The sequence below is a fragment of the Schistocerca nitens genome, chromosome 1 (assembly GCF_023898315.1).
Source record: "Schistocerca nitens isolate TAMUIC-IGC-003100 chromosome 1, iqSchNite1.1, whole genome shotgun sequence".
NCBI lineage: Eukaryota > Metazoa > Arthropoda > Insecta > Orthoptera > Acrididae > Schistocerca > Schistocerca nitens.
Window position 1 is genome coordinate 711,421,644 of NC_064614.1, and position 13,777 is coordinate 711,435,420.

The following is a 13,777-nucleotide window of genomic DNA, read 5'->3' on the forward strand; positions in this document are numbered from 1 at the left end:
AAGGTGAGCAAGTAGAGATTTTTTTAGTCTCGGTTCGAAACAAAATGAGCCAGTTACGACAGGCAAAGGTTAGTAGAAATTCGTGCATTTGTAAAAAGATCGATGCGTGAAGTATACAACTTGCAGCTTCATACATAAGCAAAAGTTCTTGCCCAGCCTGTGATGTCCGACATCCGTTAATGAGGGCTGGTCGCCCAACCGCACGATGTCCGGACGTATCACCTTGGTTTCGCCACGTATTGAAGACACCATAACACTCCTCGAACACCCGACAAATTGTGCCGTTTCCAAAATACTCGAGCCGAGCCTCGGAGCCATCACTATCTCCCTCGGTCAAAGTCAGATAGATCGCACGGCTTCCCTGTTCTACACACGGACAACAACCTCACTGATACTACGTGCGCCATTCGTGTGACTGACTAGCAGTCATTCCCCGCCAGGTGATGCTGGCTGTCGCTTGGAAGGGGTTTGTGTCAATATTAGGTCGGTGGTCATAATGACCTGGCTGATCAGTAAGTACACTATTTTATGGTCGCTGACGGGCAAGGAGTCCGTAGTCAAGTGATTAAGTACTAAATTCCACAAGTTCAAGATCTGTGGATCGAATTTCGCTACTTTTATTCTTTTTATTTTCACATAACTCTAACATCAAATTTGTTATTACACTTCAAACTATCAATATTTAATGATTTCTTCATTATTTGTATAATATTTATCCTGAAAAATAGGAAAACAAAATGTTTTTGTAAGGACATTGGAAATAAAAAAGGATACACGACTATTTTGAATCAAATGTTTTTATTGATGTTAGTATACTTAAATTTGTGACACATATGGAACATCGAGTATAGACTTAAGTGTCAGGAAGTCGTTTCTGAAAGTATTTGTATGGAGTGTAGCCATGTATGGAAGTGAAACGGCCGGCCGCGGTGGTCTCGCGGTTCTAGGCGCGCAGTCCGGAACCGTGCGACCGCTACGGTCGCAGGTTCGAATCCTGCCTCGGGCATGGATGTGTGTGATGTCCTTAGGTTAGTTAGGTTTAAGTAGTTCTAAGTTCTAGGGGACTTATGATCACAGCAGTTGAGTCCCATAGTGTTCAGAGCCATTTTTGAAGTGAAACGTGGACGATAAATAGGTTGGACAAGACGAGAATAGAAGCTTTTGAAATGTGGTGCTACAGAAGAATGCTGAAGATTAGATGGGTAGATCACATAACTAATAAGGAGGTATTGAATAGAATTGGGGAGAAGAGAAATTTGTGGCACAACCTGACTAGAAGAAGGGATAGGTTGATAGGGCATATTCTGAGGCATCAAGGGATTACCAAGTTAGTACTGGATGGCAGCGTGGAGGGTAAAAATCGTAGAGGGAGACCAAGAGATGAATACACTAAACAGATTCAGAGGGATGTAGGTTGCAGTAAGTACTGGAAGATGAAGAAGCTTGCACAGGATAGAATAGCATGGAGAGCTGCATCAAACCAGTCTCTGGATTGAAGACCACAACAACAACAACATGGGACACTCCACGAATCAGGATGACACCGATCGTAGAAATAAGTAACGAACGCCGAGTTTCTCACGAGCAGGTTTTTCAATGTGTCTACTGCAAAACAAACTTTTTTTGCGTTCATAAACGGTTCTTGGTCATCACACTCATCACACAGTTTCGCGTATCTGATTATATTACCGAATATTGGTGCATACAACTAAGGTGCACAATTGATTGAATTTTTACGCAATCTTGTCTCTGAAGCTATCTCTCTATATTGGTAGTTGATGTACGAGCAATTGTGTAGTCGCTGTGTAAGGTTTTTCACTTGCTTGTAAAAATACACGTCGCAGGGCTACACCAACGGAGTACATTATGGAGGAATTACTGTAATATTCTTTGTTGGCAGGCACTCTCCACCCTGAAAAATTTCGTATTACAAAACCGGGTTCGTTTGGTCTCCCCATAAATCGAAGAGCAAAGAAATTGTTCTTCTCTTACATATGGCTTCAAGACATCAATTAGAAATTAGCTGTCTAGCAATATTGTGAGTTCGCCGGGCTTTGAAGATGTTATCATAACGTTTTTGTATTTGCGTGCGTACCCATCAGCTGCTTTTCACATCCTTGGTCCAAATAAGCGAGTAGTCTCCTGCAAGCAAACGAAGACCATTAGTAGTAACTTCCCATGCAGTGTACTAATGTGTCACCTTGTGTATATCATTTCGCTGAACAAGAACCATCTTTGTTCCGCGTTCAGCGAGAGTTCGGTCATAAGTTGATTGACATTAGCACCCTAGAGCCAACATTCACAAATTAGCATCGTGTGATCTAGAAAACTAATATTGCAGCTGATGTAAATGAATCGGGTACTATTATGTGTAATACTATATCCTTGTTATATTTTAGTATGTCAGCTCGATTCTGCATTCAGAAATTTGTTGCTGTATCAAGGACTTTGCTGCAGTGAAGCGCTTTCCTTCTCGTTTACAAAACTGGTAATTTTTATCCGGGGAATCCTGTATCTTCGTTTGAACAGCACGACCGACGAGTCAGAAGCTTGAAAATTTAAATTAGGAAATTGGTTAACAGCAGCAAGAGCACATTGCTGCAGATTTCTTGTCGCCACCTGCCGAATACTTTCTCTAACTTCTATGAAACGATCATGGGTCTACGAATCACCTGTTTCATGTTGTTCATGCGTTCTTCCATCTTGTTTTACATGTTCCTCTCATCTTTTCAAACCTAAACTCACTCCATCCTGGATGCTCTCTCACTAGATTGACGACTGTAATCTTGTGTATTGAGGAACGTAACCGCCGTCTATTTTCGACTGCTTCTCTTGTGTCTCGTATTCGTGTGATGAAGATGACTTTCCTTTTTCAGTTTCTTCAGACAAACCCCATTCATCGATTTCTTGGTGGGAAATTCGGTTCTACGCTAGCATTTTGAAAATTCTGCGAAATATTACTTCTCCCATTTCCATGTATTCTTGTGTTATTACTGCAGAAGGTTTCGAACCGATGAGATTGTTTTGAAAAAGGAGCTGCTCATTTATGCAAGTGCAGTTTTTAATCACACCTTTGAAACTTCACTGTAATGCGATTTGGCGTCACAATCGGGTTCGCTCTCTTTTGCTGTTGAAGTACCAGGCACATCAATACATTTACTCGTAAAATCAGACATCTTGGAGGGTTGACATGTAAAAACCTCGGAGGCTAACAAACAAATAAAGTATTCCAGTAATTTTCGGGTTTGCAGCTGGTTGCTAACCCGAAAGTTACTGGAAGAAGAAATACGCCAGGAAAATTTCGGAAGTCACATACAAATGAAGTATTCTTAGTGTTTGTAAACACTTTTCTCTTTCTCCCTCCACCAACCGAAAGTTGTTCCTGCACCTGCTGCTGTTTGTGGTGGGTCAAAACTAAATGCAGGATTACCGGGAAAATGTGTCCATACGATGAATCGTACCATAGCTGTGCCTATACCGGGCAAACGGGCTCATGGTGGATTAAAACTTACCTGCAGGAAAAAGGTTATAACGGCAAACTACTTCCAAAATGGTACAGAAAAACACATATTTTAAAGGTGAAGATTATGATAACAATGAATAATTCCTTAGGTACTAATAATTTGCAGAATCATAACAAACTGTTATTACAATTACGTGGGATCGAAGAAAAGAAAACGGGAGGGAGAGAGAGAGCGCGAGCTAGAGCGTGAGAGAGAGAGAGAGAGAGAGAGAGAGAGAGAGAGAGAGAAAGGATAGTAGTGGAAGTGACATGTGATCCAGAGTCTTTCATTTTATGAAACCATGCCCTTACTCGGTGAGCTACGGACTCGATGCCACACATTAATATGTATGCGTGCCTAAAACTTTCAAACTCGATTTTCTAGAAATGGGTTGAGAGATGCGACTTACTTTTCACACGCCCTATCAATACGAATAAAGTCGGTGACGGCAAGTGCGTACGGTCCCCTTCTGAGATGATGTCATTCGCTGTCTTATGGAAAAAATAAAAAGTTTTTTTATGTACAGGATGTCCATGGATGCTACGGTCGCAGGTTCGAATCCTGCCTCGGGCATGAATGTGTGTGATGTCCTTAGGTTAGTTAGGTTTAAGTAGTTCTAAGTTCTAGGGGACTGATGACCACAGATGTTAAGTCCCATAGTGCTCAGAGCCATTTGAACCATTTTCGGGTACGATTAGAGATCTCCACGATAACATGTTCAAATGCATTGCGGATGCGTACCATCAAGTCCCATAGATTACTAACCATGGTTCGGTACATCAGATCCTTTAGAAACTCCCACGGGCAGAAGTGCATCGGTGTGAAGTCAGAGAACCGTGGCGCCATCGAATTGGAGCATCTCGTCGAGTCCACCTATCCTGAAACTTTTTATCCAGAAATTGACGGGCATTTAGGGACCAGTGGGGTGACGCCCAAACCTGCTGTAATATGACATCGGGTTGCAGGTGTTCCAGTTGTGGCACAGTAAATTCCAGTCTCTCTAGGTAAACACCACTGTTGGCGGCAGGCTCGATGAAAAGGAATGGATCAATGACACAATTATGCATCAGTCCGCGCCAAACACTGACCTTGGGACTATCTCTTTCTGTTTCACGTGTAACATGAGGATGCTGTGAACCCGATATGCTAACGTTTTGGCGACTCAGTTTGCCGGATACATGAAATGTCGCCTCATCAAAGAAACGAATCTTTTCCGAAAACTCATTGTTTGCACCAGTCTTGCCTAGCATTTCCAATTCAGACTGTTCACGTTGAGGTTTGTCAGTAGATTTTAACGTCTGAAGTAGTTTCACCTTGTAGGGATGTAGCCGTAACCTCTTATGCATTTTATTGTGCAGAATTGATCGTCTCATTTCCAACTCTCTAGCCGCCGTACCTCGTCCACGCTGGCGTCTGAAACAAATGAGCGACCCGCTTCCTTTTTACGGAGAACACTACCTGTTTCCATAAATGACATACGCCAAGTCCGAATAGGTGGTCGAGACATTGCCTGCCTTCCGTATCGTGTTCGAAAGTTTCGTTGCAGTCGGGTATCGGTCGTCGTCTGTATGAACCAGGCCTCACACTGAGCCCTCTCCTTTGTCGCCCATATTTTATGAGGTTTTCAACTTCAATATTGCGTCAGAATTTCCTGAAAGGTAAAAAAAGTTTTTGAGTTGTCTTTCCATATGTTGGAAACCATTTGTTAATTTGTCGTATAGTTTTAAAGTTACTAAAGTCTTAATTTGTAACGATAATTTATGGATAGTCTGTATTTTGTAAGTACATGTGAAACATCCCCTTAGAAAAATTTATGAATTACTGTGCTGGTAAACCCCTTACGTTATTTGATTTTCAGACAGTTGAACGAAACTGAACGTACTCGCACTTCCTCTCTTTACTTATTCTGATCAACACTAAACTGACACACAATATTTTTAGCGCGACGCAATCTTTCAATAATCCCTACAAAGAATGGCCCTGACTAACAATAGCCTATACCTTTCATGAATCACTTACATCACAAAAATCCTCGTTACTCGAACTACTGCAATACAGCGAGCGGCAATACTGCCCGCTAAATAAAAGATTCTTACTATTGAAGGCACTAACTACTGATAGGCATACGTAGCAAATGAAAGATTTTGATAGAGAACAAACAATATATATATATATATATATATATATATATATATATATATATATATATATATAAGCAGTTCATGATATCCAGTATTACAAATTTACTCTTTCTGATGGACACACGTCCAGATCGTCCGCTCTCAAAATTCTGCCATCTCTCTTCCCACATGCACCAGTGCTGGCGGCTCACCTCCAACTGCACAACGCTACGCGCTGTTCACATCCAACTGCCCAACACTACAATAGGAAATATTTCAACAATGCAAACCAGCCACAGACTTCACACAGCACAGTCAGTGATTTTCATATAGAGCGCTACGTGGCGTTACCAACATAAAAACCTAAATAGCCTACTTCCACATGTTATATACGTGTGTGTGTATCTTACTGCACTATCGCGCATTACTTCTTCTACACTTATACGTACGATAGCAGCGATCACCGATATCCGACAGTGAGATCGCTGCCGCCAGTGCTGACAGTACGGCGAGAGCGGAAACACCTGCGCAGGCTTAGCATGACAATGGGTGCCATGATTCAGCGCGACCTGGCGCCCCTACCCACATGCGAACCCTTCCTGCTCCGCTCCCTTCTGGCGACAAGGTCAAGTGGAGGACCGGCAACACAAGCCACACAATGTCAGCGCGGGGGCGCGGGCGAGGGCGGCAGGGTATTGACTCCGCAGTACAGGACTCACCCGTGTGCATCATAAAGTTTTCAGGTTAAGAAATGTGACGTTCATAAGACGTGACTAATTTTAAATTAACTGTAAAGAAATGCTGCCACAAGTTTGAAAATAGCACTAGATAAACTTTTGTTAAAGTTAATATCAGTTTGAAAGTATTATACCATAAATTTCAAGTGCATTCGCATATTTATAGTACAAAGTGTGTTCTCATATGGGACAGTGTGAGGATATGCACTGGACAGTATGCCAGATACCCAGTTTAACTTTGTTGGATCACTGCCAACCACAAATTTTCGAAAACTCGAAAACTACTTCTCAAACTTGATTAAAGCAAACAAGCAATATCCTTGGCATAAAACACTCAACCTCATGGTAATCATTGGTTAGAATATCTTTAACTCTCCCACTAACCTCTTATATAACCATTAGCTCAATGGCAAGCAGCAGTATTGTGAAGTTAATTTTTTATACAACCTCTTCTTCAATCAACAAAACTCTATGTAACTTGTATGTCCCCATATCAATAAAGTATCATAACTATTTTATGACAGTGTAATATTAACCTTTAATGTCTACCATAAGAGTATAATTTTCTCTTTCCTCCCTACATATCTCACTCTAACTCCTTCAAGCAAACTCATTTCATTCAATCAAATGCAACTATAGGATCTATAATTATCAATTTGATAATCATCAATTTGACAATAGCATACATCATATCATCATGTTGTGTGTAAGGTAATAACCAACAGATTATCGTAGTATAATGTCATCTTACTGTTAGTGTATATGTGTATAAAAGGACAATTATAAAAAAATAAGAGAGTCAGTATATTATAAGGAAAACAGATCATCACTCTCATCAAATAATTGCTGAAAATAAGTATGTTTTGGCTTCAGCCACTCAAACATAAGTAAAATTTAAACTTCTATTTACTAAATCCTATATTCAACAAGGTGAGATAAACATGTCATTGGATGTCATTATCGACACTCCACAGAATCAATCTACTTCACCTCCTATTTCTTTCTACTTCAAATACAACATCAATATTCTTTCAAAAGCTGCAGCGAAATAATTGCAACATCAGAAAATTTCAAATAAAAATGTGTATATATTTGTACTGTACTGTTGTAGAAAGGTATTCAGTATACATAAGCTTCATACGCAAGTTATGAACATATCATAGAATTCAGTGTGGATAAGTATATCAGTGTCACAACTGCAGAAGTATCTTCTTAGAACTGCGAGCCACTATCTCGTAGCCAAATTCTTTTGCAGTGATTTATAAGTAAGCATAGAATGTGCATCAGCATAGTGTAATTATAGCATGTCTTAGAGTAGAAAATCGTATCATCATAAAGTATCAGACTGCAAAAGCAGTATATTCAAATGTAGTGAGCATCTCACTCAACTCATTACTAATATCATGTGTATTAGAATAAATGTGCCATCAAATCAAAGTAAGTAGCAATTAGTAATCAATTAGTAAAATCTTCATAAGCAAGCTCATGAAATGTAGAAAATTCGCAACTATTTCTTCTCCAACTTCAATCAGATGACCGTTTACGCACTACACCACTTCCTTCAGAATAAAAATAGTCGCGCTGTATTATGTGCAAGTGGTGCTCACTGCTCATTAGCGCTGGAAAAAAAGTAATATTTAATAACATCCGAGAGCTGTTGATTAAATTCCTTATTTTTTACTGTTCTGCGAAATCGGGGCATCTTCAGGTATCCTGTATATCATCGCGGAGAACAAATGAGATACATTTATTATTTAATTATCAATGCAACGCTATGTGGGGTGCATGTGTACGAAAACGGTCATAACACAGCGTCACATACTCACATAAATTATTTACAATAGCTTAACCTGCAACTGCGATGTCAAATCAAACAGAAGCCACCATGCAGCATTGAAATTAACACGAAAACTACCGCCTAATAGGATTCCCAGTGTTCATACACACCAATGAAATGCTTGAAAACATTTTTGCAGTGCTGCATGGTGTGAATAGTATGCTATATTACACAGTCGACAGTCAAATGGGCCAGCACAGTTAATCATCCCTCATATACTGTCAATCAGCTTCCAGAATTCACATACTGACAACGACACAGAGAGCACAAATTAGCTGTAGCTTTTCTATTCTTTTTGTAGCCCTAGTCAACATACGGAAACTTGTACAATGTGTTGACGTTTGCGTTCTGCTTAGGGGATAAACCATTCCCTTCACTCCAAAACTGCATATATATTTACTAATACATGTACCAACAGTCTTATACGAATAATTTCATGAACCTGTTAATTAAACGCAAGAGAGAAAATGAAATGATGCAGCTGTCGAGGTACTACACTCATAGTCGACATAATTGGACGGCAAATCGCTACTTTGCCATTCTAAGTTAATGCGGATTACATTCTCCATTCAGATATTAAGTTCCATCTCTAATGACTTCACTGTCAACGACACTCTATAGACAACTCTCCTTCGTTTTGTTACTAGATCATATAGGATCATCAGAACACGAAAATCGGTTTTGCGTTTACATGAGCATTCGCACTGTCATTAATAACTAGAGGCACAAGTACAAACGGACGCACGAAAACTTTTTTCCATGAAAAATCTACAGTAGGTGTAATTGCAGTTTATCAGTTTTGCCTCCTGTTGGCAGCCTCCTAACCAAAATGTTCTTGGAGACGGGCTTAGCAGTTGCTACAAAATAAAAATGTATTAATACTGCTTGGAACTTCTATTCCGCTTATGCTGTCGCAGCTGAAATTTGATTTAAATGATAAAAAAACTGATAACCTTATAACATGACCTCAAGAACAGATTAGTTAAGTTACAGGTTGCGAGGGTAATTTGTGTTATCCGTCGTAATTACGAATCACTTTACAGACCTTTAACAGAATTCATTTATCTATAGCTGTAGGCTGACTCTTTAAAAAATTAATTTAATAATGAAAATAAGCTTGCTGTTCTTCTCTACTTCGTAAACTACAACTTGTAAATATTATGATACTGATTTGGAATTATCACAACGAATATTTCTTTTCGTTTGATTTCAAAGCCAGTTTTGTTATCTGGCGAAATACCAAAAATAGTCTAGATCGCAAATGGTGTTTATTTTTCTGGTAACCGATGTCACTCATAGAAGGAACACTTCCAGGCTATTGTGTAAACAATGTGGCTGTTCACCTTGTATAACACTGACTACGCATCATACCTACAAAATAGAAATATATCGTCTATATACGTATTGGCGTCTCATAGAGCCGATGTGCAGAGGCGTTGTACGTGCTACAATGCACCTGTCGCCAGGTGCTACGTAACACAGTGATGCTACGAGCATTAGAGAGAAGGCCTGCCCACATTTCCATACAAACACAAAACAGCGAGTGTACTTGCATAATTATAAAAATTTGGCTGTTACTGTATGTAGAGGAAGGCATTATTTTCGAGTTATCAGAAATCCTATTACGACTGACGCTGTGATTAATGCCAAATCTTGTCATTCATATAAATATAAAAAAGTATTTTTGACTGTTATGATTCAGAGAGTGCTAAAACTACCCCGTAGAGACTCAAGAGTCTCAAAAATAAATTTTTCTCTTGAAACAAATAGCAAGAACAAACGACTACAGTGCTGGCGAGATAGACGAAGTTTCAATAAGGTGAAACGAGGACATCCAAATACATGACACACAGATGGACTACTTTTCCCAATAAGACACATATACACATATACGCCATGCACCAAGGTAAGTAGATTATTTAGGAGCAAAAACATCCACATAAGTTATATCACTAGAGATTCCCTTCGTAGATAACTGGAAAATACTGTAGGCAATCACAGTTACAGATTTTACTGCTCCGATGTCTGCAAAATTATGTGTAGTGATTGTATTAAGCAGTATATAGGGAAAACAGGCCATAATTTCAGCATTAACTTTAAGGTACATGCAACTGGAGATGGATGCAATAAATCGTTATGTGGGTGACATGTGGTACAGATTCAGCGGAGACAATGAATGACAATGTGAAAATTTTACAGAATGCTCCCAAGGGTATTTCATTTGGTGCTCAGAAAAAATTGATATTTATGTATAGTTACCACGAAAGTCAGTCCCAATGACTTTTGAATTAACAAATCGAATATACAGGGTGGCCAGAAGTAGTCTGAAAAGCTTATAAAGGTGTTTTAGGGTAGGTGTCAAGAAAAGAATTCGATACGTTGCGCCGTTTCCGAGTTAATTAGCGCCGAAGCAAGCCAATCAGGTCGTTGCGAGCGCGAATTCAAGCAGCTCTCTAGAGGCGGTGACGCCAAACGCTTTCTTCATTTGATTTCCTAAAACCGAAAAAGTGAGCAACACAAAAATTGGACTTAAGGCGGTAGTAAGGATCTAACACGAGGCAAAGGTTGAAAAAACTCATACCTATGCTGTGAAAATCACTGAGACTAATTGTATCTGGCGAGCTGCTTGAATTTTCGCGCGCATTGTACTGATTGTCCAACTTCAACGCTAATTAAGTCGGTAACGGCTCAAAGCATCAATTTTTTTCGTAACTACTACTTCTCAGGACAACCTACCCTGCAACACTCTTGCAGGATTTCTGACCACCCTGAATCTCATCTACTCGGATAGATAATATTACGCGACTGACCCATGTTTTGACATTTCCTCCACCACTTTTTATGGACGTTACCGATACACACCGATGAATCAAAACATTATGATCACGTGCTTTGTAGGGTCCGCACTGAAATACAATACAATAACGGCTCGGCGACGCATACGTCCGACATGACCTTGGTAAGTTCCCAGGGACACGTGGCCCCCAAGTTTCTTCAAATATCACAATTCCCGTAAATTACGCGCCAGCGTATTGTGGAAACGGACCTGGCACACGATAATGTACTACGCGTACGTCAATGCATTCGGACCAGGGGAATCTGGGGTCAAGAAATTAACGTGAGTTCACTATCACGCTCCTCAAACCTCTGCAGCGCAATTTTGGCCTTGCAATATAGGCGGTCATCTGCAGGATGATGCTAACGCCGTCGGAGAAGATGTCAAGCAAGAAAGGATTCCAGTACTCCACTGTAAACAGCTGTTTCAATGACTTTCACTACGAAGGAGGTCCCTTGAAAGCCAAGTAGAATGTCTCCTATTGCATAATACTGCAACCACTGGACTGCGCCTGTGGCGCAGTGAGTGTCTGAAGCTGCCGTTCGCCTGCATAATGGCGTATCCAGACACGACCATTGCTCTGACGTTACAAGAAACGTGAGTCATCCGACAAGTTTCCATTGATACACGGTCTAACCTCGACCTGTCCACTGTGACCGTATTTGTGTCAACTTAGGGAACACGTGGGGGGCTTTTGTTGCAGAGCCTCATGCTCAACAATGTGAGGCAAGCAGTGGCCTCCGAAACAACTGTGTCTGCTACAGAATTGCACTCTGTTGTCGGATCTGCTGCAGATCACCACCAATACTGCTTCTGAGGGCGCAAAAAACCTGTAATCGCCACGTTCTGTGATAGGCGCAGCTTTCCAACATGTGCTCGCCTACTCGTAATTTAACCGTCCTTCAGTCATTTTCGATAGGTGCTCACGACTGTAGCACATGAAAAAAGAAACGCCTGATAGTAGCGGCTACAATTTTTCGTCTTACGTCTGTATTTCAAACCACGTAGAAGATATGAAACAACCGCACCTAACGTCATTGGTAACTGTCAACTCCACCCATGGACGGATACCTGTTTTGACTCCTTTCATTGCCATTATTAAGCTCCTTCACCAAACTGGTACACGCGGGCGTTATACACTGTCCGATCACGTTAATGTGACATCTACATCTACATTTATACTCCGCAAGCCACCCAACGGTGTGTGGCGGAGGGCACTTTACGTGCCACTGTCGTTACCTCCCTTTCCTGTTCCACTTGCGTATGGTTCGCGGGAAGAACGACTGCCGGAAAGCTTCTGTTCGCGGTCGAATCTCTCTAATTTTACATTCATGATCTCCTCGGGAGGTATAAGTAGGGGGAAGCAATATATTCAGTACCTCATCCAGAGCCGGCCGCGGTGGCCGTGCGGTTCTGGCGCTGCAGTCCGGAACCGCGGGACTCCTACGGTCGCAGGTTCGAATCCTACCTCAGGCATGGGTGTGTGTGATGTCCTTAGGTTAGTTAGGTTTAAGTAGTTCTAAGTTCTAGGGGACTTATGACCTAAGATGTTGAGTCCCATAGTGCTCAGAGCCATTTGAACCATTTTTGAACCTCATCCAGAAACGCACCCTCTCGAAACCTGGACAGCAATCTACACCACGATGCAGGGCGCCTCTCTTGCAGAGTCTGCCACTTGAGTTTGCTAAACATCTCCGTAACGCTATCACGCTTACCAAATTACCCTGTGACGAAACGCGCCGCTCTTCTTTGGATCTTCTCTATCTCCTCCGTCAACCCGACCTGGTACGGATCCCACACTAATAGATCGAACGAGTTTTTTGTAAGCCACCTCCTTTGTTGATTGACTACATTTCCTGTCAGAAGCCTCATTAACGATCTTTGAAGCACGAGACGTGCAGGAAGACAGTCTATGACGTTCTGGAATGTATGTAAATGGAAGGGAGATAAATGCTGTCAGCTGCAGCGGGACATTAAGCGGAATTATCGGCGACGAGCGGAAACGTCGGAAAAAACAGACACTAAGCATTCATATGTTCTGGAATGTACCGACAGGAATGTGCAGCCACGCTAGTTCCAGTGCGCTAGGTTTCTCGGTTGACCATCCGCCCAGGACCGCCCGACAGAGGTCGCCCCACTGTTTCTCGATTGTGTTTAAATCTGGGGAGTTTAGTGGCCTGAAGAGTGCGGTAAACAGATACTGGTTCTCTCACGCACGTTCACTGCGAGTTGTGTGACACGTTGCATTCTTCTGCAGTTAGGTGCTATCGTGCCGGGGAAAAATAAACTGCATGTCGAAGTGGACATGGTCTCCAAGGATAGAGATCACCCAGAGTATGTCACAAAAACATTCCCTAGAAAATAATGATGCCTCCAGGACTCTTCCTACGATTGTTGCAGGCTGTCTGCTTTTAGACGTTCCACGCAACTCACGCCAACAGCATAAAACGTGATTCATTTGAGAAGGTCAAATGTCGGCACTCAGCTGACGTCTAGTTGCGAGACTGGCGCGCAGATTCCAGCCTGCGCCGCCGATGAACACTGGGCAGCACGGGCGCATGAAGCAGGCGCCTACTGCAGGGCCCGTGCGTAACAGTGACGGCCGAACGGCCCTCTAGGAGACACTGTTGGCAGTCCTTTTGTTTGTCCGGGTGGTCAGTTGCTCAACAGCTGCACGTCTATTCGCCCGTACACGTCTCCGCAGTCGTCTTTCACCCCTTTCATCTATGCCGTTGGTGCTTCTA